Consider the following 15,556-nt stretch of genomic DNA (forward strand, 5'->3'; position numbering starts at 1 on the left):
TAAACAATACTAAAAGATCTTCAGCCTTTCCCTGAAGATTTTCCTATAAGTCTTTTGTGGCTCAAAGATGACATTAATTTTTTTTCAATGTTAGGTTATTTGGTTTTGGGAACAAACTGGACTGGGAGTCAGAAGATCACTAAATAGAGATATTGGAAGAATTAATGACAATATGTGTGAGAACCCTTGCAAATGGCCTGGAAAGTAATAATGCCTCCATAAATCCTACTTAAATCATTACTTTTCTCCCAGTTTCCAGACTTGGCTCTACTAAAAATGAATAGGACAGCTTTGGCAAATGATGGCTCTGAGCCCTGGTGTCCTCTGTAAATTAGTAGGTGAGATAAGGACAGCTAAGATGACTGTGCTGGTCATTTGTCTTTTTGCTCTTAGACCTATTCTCACATATCCCCAGCTCTGCTCTCTATCAGTAAGGGCTGATCCCTGTAAACTCCATTCTCAGGCACATGCTAACTGGCTTACAGCTAGCTTGGCCAAAGGGAGGCAGTGACAAATGATTCAAGAGCACAGAGAAAATGGACTAGGGAATTTCTCCCCATCTTTATGATTCCATAATGTCTTTGGCAGTAGCTCTGTATCCTCTCTTGTCTCAGCTCCCACAGATCCCGGGCAGTCCTGGCTTCTGGGCTTTGTAACACCTCCATCTTTAGTCCCTCCAGCCCTATGGATATTGGCAGCTTCCTGCTGTTACTAATTTCTGGATTGCCTTCCTGTTTCTTGTTTGGTCTTTCAGCTTTTCCTTCCAACACCTTTAGAACTACTTCCTCATATTAAATTCCCTATACTGAACTATCTGCCACAGGCTCTATCTTTCTGACTGGACTCTATTATGATCACTCTCAAATCTTAAGCTCTCTGGTCCTACCATAAGTTAGATTTGGGTAGGTTCAAGATCTTTCCAGCCTTTTTGCCCATTGTCTTCTCTAACCAACCCTAAGCTCCCTACCCATGGGTCAGCTGCTCTTCCAATACTCTTTGCTGTATCTCAATCATTCCATTTAACATGCTGTGTCATATTGATCTCTTTATGCATCTAAATACTTAGTAGTAGACTATGAACTCTTTGAAGCAGGGCTGTTTTTCCTCCTTTTTATAAACCTCCTGCAGTATTGATGCATAGTAGGACTTCTATATGAGTGTGATAAATGAATGAATACATAAATGGAGCCACCATTCCACAGGTCCAGATATAAGCAGTCTTTAGTTCATTCCTGAATGGAGATCACCAGGAAAGGACACAGCTCAAATAGATCTCCTCCATTAGCCTGTTACTACAGAATTTAGCCAAAATTCTACCACAGAGTGCACTGGGGGCATTATTTATGTATGAGGCCATTTGAAAAGGTTAATTTCCCAAGGCAAGCTTAAGTCATTATGAATCAGTCACACCTCAGGAGAGGTTAGTTTTGTAGATTGTTTCCTATAGACACAGACAGCTGGAAAGGAGTAAATAAATCCGTAAAGGAAGAAAGCAATGTCCAGAACAAGAAGTCAGCCTATATCTTGAAGTACAGAGTCCCCTAACTGGCCTGTCAAGTTGTCACTCCTCATTGTATGGAGGCCTCCATTTGAAGTCTGCCCTATGGAAAGCTGCTGTATAACTATGAGTCTTTAGCCAGTGAATGAATGTGGAGAGAGGAAAATGAGAGAAGGCCCATGAGGATGGTGTTCTGGAGCTCAGGACTGATAAAACTGGCTAAGGATTGAGTTGAGATGAAGTATGACAAATGGCAGAGGATGGAATAAGTTGATAAGGCACGCAGAGGTGGTTGTGGGTGACTCTTAGTAAGAAAGGGTTAAATAGTCTGAGTTAGGGAGAAAGGTCATCATGATAGCACTTCTCAACTTGACATTTACCATCTGCTCCCATCTCTATTGGTTATATACTTTGATTGATTTTACAGGGAAAGTATGCTAATATCATATTCCCAAATTTGGATTCCTGAAAGCCTCAAGACATAATAATTTCTTTATTCATTCTTTTATTTAATAAAATGTTATGGAAAGCTGACTATATATTGAGCACTATACCTACAGCCAAGCAGACACCTCTCAAGTGTCAGAGGTCTACTTTTCTTTCACAGACAATGTGAGGAAATGAGTCCCCAGGGCTCAGAGAAGAAAAGAAAACAGGAAAATAAAGGGTGAAGACAAAGTCAAACTCAGTTCTTCTGATTTTCAATCCAATGATCATTCTATAACTTAAGACTGTTTCATAGTTTAAGCTCACCATCTCCATCAGTGGAAAAGAATATGCGCCCTTGAAAGCCCAATTCCTAGCATAGCATCTGAAATGTAGCTGATGTTTAATAAATGTTGGATGAATGATTTATGGTATGCATGGATGGATGGATGGATGGATGGATAGATTAAGGATGAGTAGATGGATCCATTTCAAAGCATACGGCTCTCAGATGGTTAATGAGGATTTCTCAATTTCAATCTTCCCCAATTTTGTTCTTCAGATTAAAAAATATATATACGCTTTAAAGCCAGTTCTTCTGGGAAATGTGGAAAGCTACTTAAAAAATTTTTTTGGAATATGAAGGAAGATACATAGATAAGTGAACAGAATGAATGGATGAATGACATATCGCCTTAGGCATTCTCCTCACGGGAGTCATACTTGCCTAGATTAACATTAAAATTTTGCAGCAAATGTCCCTTAAAAATGTGTGACTGCTTTTTCATCTTTACCAGCATCTCCTCTACTAATCTTAAAACTATATAAATTTGCTCCTGATTTAATATCAGTTAGCCACCCAACCAAATTACAAAAGTTACTTCAACCCCACAGTTACTCTCATTTAATTTTTGTTTCAAGTCATCCTAAAGATCACATGTCTTTGTGTTCCTGGAAATGACATCACCTGTGTCTGTGTGTATACCTACATATGTGTGTGTATAAATTATTATAAATAATTTCCTGGTCACAGATCACTCCCACTACCTGAAGATTTGGGACAACCTGTTCTCTTTTCCATGAACATAATGCATCTATTCTCTTTAGGACTTATATCTGTCTTTGTCCAGGATGGAGGGACACCAAGCTGAGAACTGACATCCACCAAATGAATAGAGGAAGAGAGACCGGTTTAGGTTGAAGCGGCTCAGTAGAGGTTCAAAAAAGATCATTGGGGCTGGGAATTATGAGTGAAGGGTTTTCATTCAGGTCTTCATTCAGTAACATTCTGAAAGCCATTTAGAAAACCTTTTAAGTAGGCAAGTGATGGAATTCGATTTAATTCTTTACAAGACCATTTTGTGTGTTATATGCAATGGTGATTGAGGGCACAAAAACCAGAAGAAACTATTATATATAACTTAGGGCAAAACTGAAAGAAATTTAAATTCAGTATTTTTTCCCACTAACCTTCAAGCATTATTAATCCATTTTAATCTCACTCCAGTTTTCATTTTACTTTAGGAGAAAGCCCTTACCTTCTCTTATACCTTGTACTCCAGCATCAAATAACCACAGAACCAAGCATATTCACATCTTTCTGTTGTTTTTGTCCACGTATTTAAAGACCTCAGAGAGTTTTAACCTCTATAGCCTTTTAAAACCTCCTAATACTTAGCAAAGAGAAAATATCAGCTTGTTGTTACCTTAGCTCTTCTACTGAGTTTGAGTTCATTGTCTCTTCCTGTTTTAAAGGGCAATTACTTGCTATAGACTGAATGTTTGTGTCCCCCTAAAATGCATATGTTAAAATCCTAACCCCCCCCCCATGTGATGGTATTAGGGAAGGGAGCCTTTGGTAGGTGATTATGTCATAAGGCTAGAGCCCACATGAATGGGATTAGTCCCTTAGAAAGAGATCCCAAAGAACTCCTGTCATCTTGCACCAGGTAAGGATACCACAAGAAGATGGCTGTCCATGAACCAAGAAATAGACTCTCACCAGACACCAAATCAGTCAACACCTTAATCCCAGACTTCCCAGCCTTCAGAACTGTGAGAAGTAGATTTCTGTTGTTTATAAACCACCTGGTCTACAATACTGTTATAGCAATTTGAATGGACTAAGACATTACTCTTACAGAGCTTTGTTGCTTCATGTTTTTTGTTCTCCAACAGGCAGGCTATAACTATACACCTCCCTCCCCCTACCCTGCAAGACCACACTCTGCCCAGCACACCACCTCACCTCAGTCCCCATGACCTCCAGTTTGTTCCAATCTTCAGCATCCCTCTTTAGTGGTGCTGCAAGAGCCCCCTGACATGTCTAATATGCTCTAAGAGAACCAAATAGATAACTGCTATATTCAAAACTGAAAGGAAAATAGTGACATCACCTGTGTCACTATTTATGTATGACATAATACATAAAAAAAATCACTTTGATCAGTGACTTCTCTATTGCCAAGTGTGCCATGGCTCACCATGAATCAGAAGAGAGTTCAAATGTTTTTTTAAAAATATAAATCTATGATAAATTTTTTAATGTAAAGGCATAGTTTAAACAGTTATACAGTCACATGGGTTAATTAAGCAAAAGGATATATTTAGAAAAAAAGAATACAATGTTAACAGTAGCTACTTCTCTTTATGGGGTTATGATTTCTCTATATATACTTTCAATATTTGCCAAGCTTTATACAATAAGCATATTTTACTTTTGACAATATAGTTACCTTTTAAAAAGTAAATTTGATATTTTATATGAACTTTTAAATTCACTTTTACAATTTCTAACAAAACTTGTATAATCTTTATAAACTATGTGTATGCATGCACACATGCACACGCACATATGCATGCTTGAACATAACCTTATTTCTATCATAAGCATTAACTCCCAACCTTGACATATAAGTACTGGGTCCAGGTAGCAACTAAAGGCAGCAAGCCTCACCCCCCAGGGACCTGAGCCATGAGGAACAAAGTCCATAAGCTTTTAAAGGACAGTAGCTTTATGGAAAAACAAGAAGGTGAACAGGAAAACAGATTCCAGAGATAATGGTGAGCAGGTCATTATCAGACACAGAGGTATATACCAAGTAAGTGAGAATTAATGATCTAATAGGAAAATGAGAAAATAAAATCAAATATTCCTTAAGACAGATTCCTAGCTTCTTTAAGACATTTTTAGTTTCCCTTATAATCTTGGGGATAAGTTTATCACCCTCCCTCTTTTAGTTTCAAAAACAAACAAGTAAACAAATTGGTTTTCTTCTATATACCAAGCATTGTATATATGACAGTGCCTTTCATACATAACCTCATTTAAATTTTTCTTTTAATATTCATAGTAATGATGTAAGAAGGCATTTTCCCATGGTAGTTTAAGAGCCATGAAGAATCAAGCAAGGGATTCTCCCCTGCGCTCGCTCTCTCTCTCTCTCTCTCTCTCTTTCTCAAAATAAATGAACTTAAAAAAAAGTGAGATACATCTATAAAACATTTAGAAGAGTGCTAGCACACAATAATCCCTGGATACATTTTTGCTGTTATTTGCTATTATCACCATTTTAGACATGAGGAAACAGGGAAATGAGTCAGGATTTCACTCCAGGATTCTCTGACTTCAAATCCACTGTAAACTCTCAATCACATTTCATTTACAGAGGTTACAGCCCAAATGGAAGGCCTCAAATGGAAATGTTCTAACATGTTGCAAACTAAACTATGACTAATTCTTAGTTCTTTGTGGTTCTTTTACTATTTTTACTATTTTTCTTTAAATGTGACATGAGATGATAATGCTCAGAGTTTGTTTTCTCTTTTTTCAGATGAGTCTTTGATTTTAAGAATCCTGTCCTAAGTGTATAGACGTATGGTTGTGTTTAATAAGCAAAATCAGGGAAACATCATTAGAGATCATGAGATTATTCTTCTAAATATAGCCAGTCACTTTACAGGACTATAGCTGAACATCTTAGCAGGATGAAGCTGGCTCTAATCTAAAGCCCACGAAAAAGTGAGTTGTTGTTCGTTGTGTGACTTATTCCCCTAAATAACAATGCCATTTTTGCTGTGGGCATGTAGTGGTTAAGAGCGAAGGTTTTGGGATTTGACAAGACCCAAATCCCAGATCCTTCTTCGTCCTTCCTGGCTCCAGGATCCTGTGCATGTTGAGCTCTTTATATCTGTTCCTGTATCAGTAAAATGGGGACAATAGTCCTCACCTTCTAGGAAAGGGGAGGAAGGAGAAAACTACTTGAGAGAACATGTGTGAAGTACTTAGCGTAGTCCAGGTACAGTCAGGACTCAGTCAAGTCTGGCAGTACTATTAAAAGGAAAACATGTATTTAGATGCCAAAAAGGAACTCTAATTTAGGTGACGTGTTCTAGAGAAAAGAAGTGAGTCAGGAGATGTGGATCCTATTTTGGGCTTGAGAACTGTAGTCACAGGAAGCAGCAATTTCCCTGAGAGTTTGTGAGTTGATTATAAAATGGAGAAAATAATATTTTTACTTACCTGCGTGGATACATGGAATGTAATTTTGTCCTCCTAAGAATGAACTGTATAAAACATAACTTTTTCAATCGTGTGGGTCTTTTTCATCGGCGTGGGGTGAGGAGAGTACTCCAAACCACTTTCCGTTGCGTGCATTTCTTTTTAAATTCTATCTGCACATGTCATATCATCAACAGGCAAGTCTAGTCTACAGATGCAGACCAAACACTGCTTTAGAAACTATGAAAGCTACATGGAGATGTAGCTACCAGGAAACCGGAAAACCTGAAATCAGCAAAAATAACTCCTGAAAAATTCTCCTGCCAGTACCTTATTATTACTCTGCTTCCCCTTCCCTGTGCTGTGCATACTAAAAAGAAGAGGGAAAAGAGAAAGAATGGATTGTCTGGATTTCCTTGTGATCATATGCTCAGAAATGGTTCCTCTGTGGTCTAATGAAATGTTCTTTGCAAAGTGGGTAATATGAACTTAACTCTAACCCAACTATTGAGGCATAATTTCAAGGAACCAATAATACTATTGTTACTATTACCATCCTTCCCTTTCTAATATTTATCCCAGACTAATGATAAGTGTTTTGCTGAATATTTTTAAAGCTTTTCCTTCCTGATGAAACTTTAGTTTTTGTAACAAAACATATACAGATACCATAAAAATTGGAAATTATGGATTAACCTGTTAGGGGAAGATCCCCAAAGACTTCAGAATTAAAATATTATGTTTTAATTTGACTTTTCAAGATTTCAGGATTCTCATCTATAAGATGGTAAAGGTTCTACCCCTCAAAATGGGTGCTGTTTGTCGTGTTCTCATTTCATAGTGCACACTGCCATTTCTGTTTCTTCAACTAAGTAGTGTTTCTAAGTTATGAATGCATCAACAAGGACATAAGATAATGCTAGAAAACTGATACTAACAACAACCACATAATAATAATTCAGAAGTCTGAATATAAACCTGCTCTTTTCTCAAGGAATCATTGACGGCAAGCTGTATGAACTATGTATTTATCATTTTATATTTGCCTACAGTGACACCTGCTGGAAAACCCTGTTGAAGCTTTAAAATGAAAATAAATTTAAAAAAATAAAATAAAAACCAAACTTTGAAAACATCAGCCATATGTTATTATTATTATTTTTTACTAAAAACACATTGATTATACTTCAATTTAATTTCTGATTCTGCTTTTGAATTTTCTTTTTTTGTGCAAACTGAGAAACTAAGATTCAATTCCACTTGATGACATAATTATTTTACTGATATGAGAGAGTTCAAATTAACTCTTATATGATGCAAACTATTTTAAAATGGAAGCATTTATAAATAGTTTAGTTGCATTATTTTGCTTCCCTTTGAAATATTGCTTTAAAATTTACATATCAACTGCAATGTGATGATAAGTGATTTTAAAAGTCTTGCTTAAGATTAAATATCAGGATATTTAATACTATGAAAATATTTAATAGCTAGCACTTTCCTGAGCAGCATTCATGCACAAAGCCATTCTGTGTTTGGGGTTTTCAGGTTGTTTTGTCACAGGCACCAGGTGCCAGCCCACACTATGCATTAAGCAACTGATGTGGATCTTATGCAAATTACCTTTAATTTCAATAGAAATTTTGCATACTAAGGGTTCCCATCTCACAATGACATAGGGAAGGGTTTGTGCACCTACATCCTGTTACCATTAATAAAATTCACTCACAAAAATTGTGGCACATTAAGAAATTGGAAGCATCTACGTGGAAATGGGTGATTCATGAAGTCAACCTTACCTCAGGATTGGGTATCTTATATTTTTCCCCACCATGAGACACGTGTGAAGCAACATCACTGTTCTTGAGTTCAATCACCTTCAGCCTTTTCATAATCATGTCAGTATGGTTTCTAAATGGTTGGTGGTCATTTCTCCCATTTAAATTTTTTTTTTCAAAATATAAAAGCTGTTTAAAGTCAGTGCTCCTTTTTAATGCAACTATGCTATTTTTTTAAAGTAAATTTTTATAAAGATTGACTCCAGTTCATTTTTAACTATGCCTCAATTTCTGTAAGAACTCCCTCTAGCATTATGTAGAGAAGATTTGGTACTTCAAAACAAAGATTCTAATATCTTCACACCAGCCACATGGCTGATTCTCCATATTTTACCATTTTACCATATCTGTTCTTATGAGAAGAAAAGATATCTTTGTTTAAAAGTCAAAATTCATGGGGAAACAAATTTTCTCTAATATCTTACATTAACTTCCATATTAACCCAGTCTCTTATTCCTTCAGCACAAAAGACTTCTTTAGTAAAGAAGCCAACAATTTGTGATGATATAGCTCCACCTATCATTCTATGTATGAGAAAATCTTGGCCAGTAGAGATAGACAAAGATCAAGTACACAAGAAACACTTGCTGAATTAGCTAGATATTCTGTCTTTATTATGACTTCTGTAGCTAAGCAAAGCCAGTAACCTTCCTTTTCTCTCTGTCCATTTCAACCTGAAGTAGGTACAACTACCTTTAAAAAGAAATAGTTTGAGGGCACCTGGGTGGCTCAGTTGGTTAAGTGTCTCACTCTTGATTTCAACTCAAGTCATAATCTCACAGTTCATGAGTTCAAGACCTCAGTCTGGCTCTGTGCTGGCAGCACAGAGCCTGCTTGGGATTCTCTCTCTCCCTCTCTCTCTCTCTCTGCCTCTCTTCCATTCACACATGTGTGCACACAATCTCTCCCCCTGACCCTCTCTCTGTGTCTCTCTCAAAAATAAATAAATAAACTTAAAAAAAGATATAGTTTTGTTTTTTATCTTAGAGAGAAAGGGAAAGAGAGTATGCATGAGCATGGGAAAGGGGCAAAGAGAGAGAGAGAGACAGACAGAATCCCAAGCAGGCTCCACGCTCAGCACAGAGCCTAATGTGGGGCTCAATCCCATAACCCTGGGATCATGACCTGAGCTGAAATCAAGAGTCATACACCTACAAAAGAGCACTCGTAAAAAAGACATAGTTTTTTTAAGAAGATAAAATTTTCCAAATGCCCACTAAGCTTTACCTATACACCTTAAAAATAGTTAGGAGTCTCTCAAAGTTTCTTTCTCAGTTCCTAGGATTGAGCTTTCTAGGCAGTACAGATTTCTCTAGTCTTTAAACTCTACTCCCAATAAAGTATAATTGAGAGGGGAGACTGAGGTAAATTATAGCAAATAGAACCCCTTCAATCCCAAGCATCACAAGAGATATTCAGAGATCTTGGATTTATTGCCACACAGAAAAGATTTCACAAAAATGAGTTTAAAGTAAACCCAATTAAGCTGAAGCTCTTGTGGGCACAAGTTTTATATTTGGCCTGTAGATTTATATTTACATTTGTTTTTATTTTATATTCATGTTTATATTTGCTTTTGTAAATTATAGGTTGGATACCAAATTTGATGTTCAATTTATTAGCAGATTTTAAAACACTCAAATCATTAAACAATCATTAGAAAATCATATTAGTGAAATTAATTATTCCATGTTTATCTATGCTTTAAAGAGTTAATCCTCAAATAGCATCTGCACAGATTTGGTGGGGGTCTGGATGTTTTCTCTTGAAATAGTTTATATTTTAATCTTGGGTTCTCACAGTTATGACAGCTCAAATTAAAATCACATAACTATCTTCTTAATGACTTCTTAGAATGAGAACCGTAATGTCATTTCAGTGACCAAATTTCTTTCAGGTAACTCTATTTTCAGTGTTACAGTCTGACTGAAAAAAAGAGCAAAGCAGACCTAATGTGTAAATGATAAACTTATATCATATGAAGAAGTCATATAATGGTATATACTATAACCAAACTAAGATTTTTCAATAGTTCCTATAGAAAACAGTAGTGGGGAAATTGAGTCGTTCCACAATGGTGAGGATATCTCTTAAGTTTTTATCTGTTTTGTAGGTCTTCCTTTTGGGATTTTTGGTAAGGCTGAAAATCAAGAAAGCTAACTTTGTCTTTGGAGTTGGGCATATGACTCAGGCTGGTTAATCAGAAGATTCAGTGATTGGTTCAAAGGAGAATATGGCTAATTAGAAGATTCAGCGATTGGTTCAAAGGAGACAGACCCCAATAAGCCAATCAGTCCTTTTTGGTGAGTAATTGTAGACACTAGGAGGGAACCAGGGGATTTTTTTTTTCTCAGATGATCTTGATCTGTAAAGATGATTTCAGTTGGAGCTGCCCATGGATCATCTTGAATGAAGCTATCATGGAAGAAACCAGGGGCAAAAGTAGAGACAGAATTTAAATGAAAAAATTGTAACCCCTGGGACCACCCATTTCCTAAATACTGGTTTCATCTTCCCAATTATGTATATATGATCCCATATATTCCCAAAATCTGTTGTTGTTGTTGTTGTTCTTATCTTATTATCTAAGCTAATTGTAATTGGGTTTCCGTCCCTGTAACCAAAAGGGTCTTGGCCAATATACCTGACACTCAATAGAATATCCACATGCAATGTAAGGAATTGGAGTGTTGCTGCGAGAGTCAATATCATATTTACATCTCATATGACCACTTCATTTCAGAAAAATAACATCATTCATTGTATTAATTTTGTTAATACAAATTGTATTGGATTTGAAATTTGTTTATATTTAATATATATTTGCTTTTGTTTTATTGTTTTATAATAACTATAAGCATAAAGAATCTATATATAGTTTTTTTTCTCATAGTTATGTAATATAATAATAAAAAAAAACTTTAATCAACACTGGGAGTCTATAGTAATTTTCTCTCTTTAAAAAGATCTGTCATGGAGCACCTGAGTGGTTCAGTTGGTTAAGCATCCAACTCTTGATTTCAGCTCAGGTCATGATCTCATGGGTTTGTGGGATCGACCCCCAATCCCTCTGTGCTGTCAGCATGAAAGCATGGAGCCTGCTTGGGATTCTCTCTCTCCCTCTCTCTGCCCCTCCCCCCATTCTCTGTCTTTCTTCCTTTCTCTCTCTCTGTTTCTCTCTCTCTCTCTCTCAAAATAAATAATAAACTTTAAAAAAATATTTAAAAGGGATATGTCCTGAAATCAAGCTTCAGAACATATTCTATTGGCAGGTCTAGAAGAAATAAGCCCTTCTTATATTCCTGGCAGGAATGCAAAAATGGTATAATTACATGTGAAGGTGAATTTCCTTGTGCCTTTAACCTTTTAGATCTACCCAAATCTACTTTTTGGAATCTACTCCAAACATAAGCAAGAAAAATATAAATTTTCTGTGCACAAAAGTACTTATTACAACACTATGTATAACAGCAAAAGATTGGAAAGAAACCAAACATCCATGAAAGGGGACTGGTTTAATACACTATTGTATTATCACACAGTAGAGTATAATGCAACTGTAAAAAGGAATGAGCAAGATCTCTACTGTATATGCAAATAAGGAATGATCTCCAAGACATATTGTTAAGTTTTAAAAAATCACAGAAAACAAAAAAGAAGGGGGGCGCCTGGGTTGTTCAGTCTGTTAAGTGCCCAACTCTTGATTTTGGCTCAGGTCATGATCTCAGGGTCATGAGATTGGGCGCCGAGTCAAGTTCCATGCTGGGTGTGGAGCCTGCTTAAGATTCTCCCTCTGCCCTACTCCAGCTTGCTCTCTCTCTCTCTCTCTCTCCTTAAATGTCTCTCTCTCTCAAAAAAAAACCCAAAATCACTATACAAGGCAATGTTTGTGGTATGCTCTTTTTTTGTAAGTAAGGTGAGTATTACTATTAATGTAAATATACACTTTTGCTTATATTTTCAAGAATAAATTTGAGGGTTGATGGGGGGTGGGAGGGAGGGGAGGGTAGGTGATGGGCATTGAAGAGGGCATCTTTTGGGATGAGCACTGGGTGTTGTACGGAAACCAATTTGACAATAAATTTCATATATTTAAAAAAATTAAAAAAAACAAATAATGGAAGAATAAACCAAAACTAATGAAAACTGGTTTTTATGGGGGAGGTAAGGGAAATGTGGAGGGAGCATGGATGAAAACATTTGATTTAATGTATCTTTTTACATAGTTTTGAATTTGGGACCAGGTCAGTGCTTTCCATAACTAAAAATCAACCAGAAAGGAAAAAAGCATTTCTTAAAAACTAAAACAAATGAGAGGTGCCTGGGTGGTTCAGTCGTTTAAGCATCCAACTTCAGCTCAGGTCATGATCTCACTGCTTGTGAGTTTGAGCCACCCATCGGGCTCTATGCTGACAGCTCAGAGCCTGGAGCCTGCTGCAGATTCTGTGTCTCCCTCTCTCTCTGCCCCTCTCCCATTCACACTCTGTCTCTTTCTCTCAAAAATAAATAAATGTTAAAAAAAAATTTTTAATTAAAACAAATGAACTGAACTGTATACCAAGTTGGTAGTATAACCACACAGAGAACAGAAACACTTGAAATAACTTCAAAACAGAATGTGGTATATTATTATAAGAACAAAAGAACACCAAATAAATCTTAAACTGCATTCATTAGTCTTTCTGTTAGCATTAATACTGGTGTTATTAGTGCACCTGTTATGGGTACATTGTAGCATAAAGCAAATAAATAATTATTCTAATATTGTTAAGAGGCAATGGAAGAAAAAAATATGAGTGTAAAATATAAAAGTTCAGCCAAAAATTCATGGTTTTCCATTTAAATTGTAATGTTAGCATGAATACATAAGGTTTTTCTCTAGTTCTCAGATTGTTGCTTCTAAATACCATTCTTCAATAAAAGGAACCAGAGATACTTGGAAAAATACCTGATCCCAAGTGGATCAGGAAATGCATAAGATAAGCCCCCAGTATCTGTTGTGATGAAAAGCTAAAAATTTATCAAAGACTAACGTGGTCATGTTAAAAGAACACAGGAACCAACTTAAAGGGTTCTCACTGGCCTTAAATGGGTCAACTTTAGCATTAAAAAAGAATAATGATTGTACCTGAGTTAAATACAACAAATATTATATATATACATACACACACACATAAGTTCATAATGATACTAAAAAGCTTCATTGGTCATCACTGGAGATTGCTAGGGTACCAATCCATTACTATGAAAACCGATAAATCAGATGAAAGGATCAAGCATGTATCTTGTTCCATCTGTATAAACCATATTTCAGGGTATCAAAAAGCTGATGATGGAAAATTATTTAAAGGATTCCAGCTAATGTAAAAGGAATAATAATACTAAAAAATCATCATTTTCTAACTCCTAATGGAATAATTGTTCTAGGCAATGAATATCAATGACTGTTAAGCCATTAACAAAATGTTATGGGAACATTTATAATGAAGAGATCAAGCCAACATACCACAACCACTGTACAAACTAGAAGTAGAACAACCAAATATAATGTGATTCACGAGATGAGACAATAGGAAGTAGAAAATTTTTTTTCTTCAAAAAACAAATTGAACCTGAACCTAATTAAGCCTCCAAATTTAATCACCAGTTTATAGTTAACAGAGGGGACTTAGGAACAATACAAAAAACATAAACAATACCATAAGATGCAATCAGCCAAATGCAGAACATGGGAAATTCTATAGGACAAATGGCTCCATATCTCCAGCAATTTCATGGCATGCAAGAATCCAAGAATTGACAGCAGCAAGTAGTGGGAGGGGAGAGCAAGAAGAAATGATGTAAAGTACTGAGACTTAAGACATGAACAACCAAAGGCAATGTGTGGACACTGTTTGGATCCTGATTTGAATAAACTAAATATATTTTTGAAGCAATCGGGAAAATTTGAATATGGACTGAATATGACATAATACTAAGAAGATACTATTAATTTTATTAAGGGTGAAATATCATCATTGTTATATTTTGTAAAGCCCTTATTGTTAGAGATACATACTGAAATATTTACAGGTAAAACAACAGAATGTCTGATCCTTTAAAATATTCATGTATGAGTGCCTGGGTGGCTCAGTCATTTAAGCAACCGACTCTTAATTTTGGCTCAGGTCATGATCTCACGATTTGTGAGACTGAGCCCCGTGTCAGGCTCCCCACTGACAGCATGGAGCCTGCTTGGGATTCTCTCTCTTCCTCGCTCTCTGACCCTCCCCTACTCATGTGCACATGTGCACACACACACACTCTCTCTCTCTCAAAATAAACATTTAAAAAATAAAATTAAATAAAATACTCATGCAAACAGCAATGATAAAGTTGAGAAAACAGTGAAATAAAATTGGCAAAATGTTGAAATTTGCAGAAGATGGATAATGAGTATATGGGAGCTAATTTTACTATACTTCTTTGTGTTTGAGATTTCTTATAATAAAAAGGTTAATAATAAAGTATAATAATTATTATTACATAATTAAAATAAAGAGCCTATACATTACTCAACTTTGAGAAACAATTTGTGATGCATTAAAGCATCTTGATGTAAACTAAGTCAACATCTTCAATAATAGTGAGAAACCATAGAGAAATGCTCCCCCAGTTTCCTGAAGCAAATTTTAGTTTCTCTGTCTCTGAATCCATTGTTAGGTTCTATAATTGTTCCATCTATTTATCATATCCACCTTATTACCTTAATAAAAGCATGGATCTTAAAGTCAGAAATGCTTTTGTTCACACCCAAGGCCCATCATAATTATCCATATAACCTCGGGAAATACAATTAACCTCTCTGAGCTTTAGTTTTCTCACCTGAAAAATGAGCAGAGTATCATCTGTCTCCCTTCTAACACTTCCATGTGGGCAGCCTAACCACTGCCTAATCAGTCACTTAGATAAGTATCAGGACTGTACCTACTGGCCTTTTAAGAGAAGACACCCAAGGGCCTCCTCTATAAACCAGCCTTCAAAAGAACTCATAGCCAGGCTACACCACTGTTTATCTACCCATTGATCAGCTAACAAAAGTTCTATCCCCCTCTGACTGGACAAGACCCATTTTCCTCAGCAATTGGAATAATTCCATCCACGCTGGTAGAGATAAAACTCTGTCAGGAGTGGTAAGAAACTGTAACCCAATGACCTTCTTTAGTTAGAGAATCTTCTTTTATCTTGGAAATATGGAGTTAGCAGCAATACTTATGCACACTCTATGTGCCTATGCCTCTTTATAAATACTC

This window comes from Panthera pardus, unplaced genomic scaffold, assembly GCF_024362965.1.
Source record: "Panthera pardus isolate Hobbes unplaced genomic scaffold, ASM2436296v1 HiC_scaffold_16, whole genome shotgun sequence".
Taxonomy (NCBI): domain Eukaryota; kingdom Metazoa; phylum Chordata; class Mammalia; order Carnivora; family Felidae; genus Panthera; species Panthera pardus.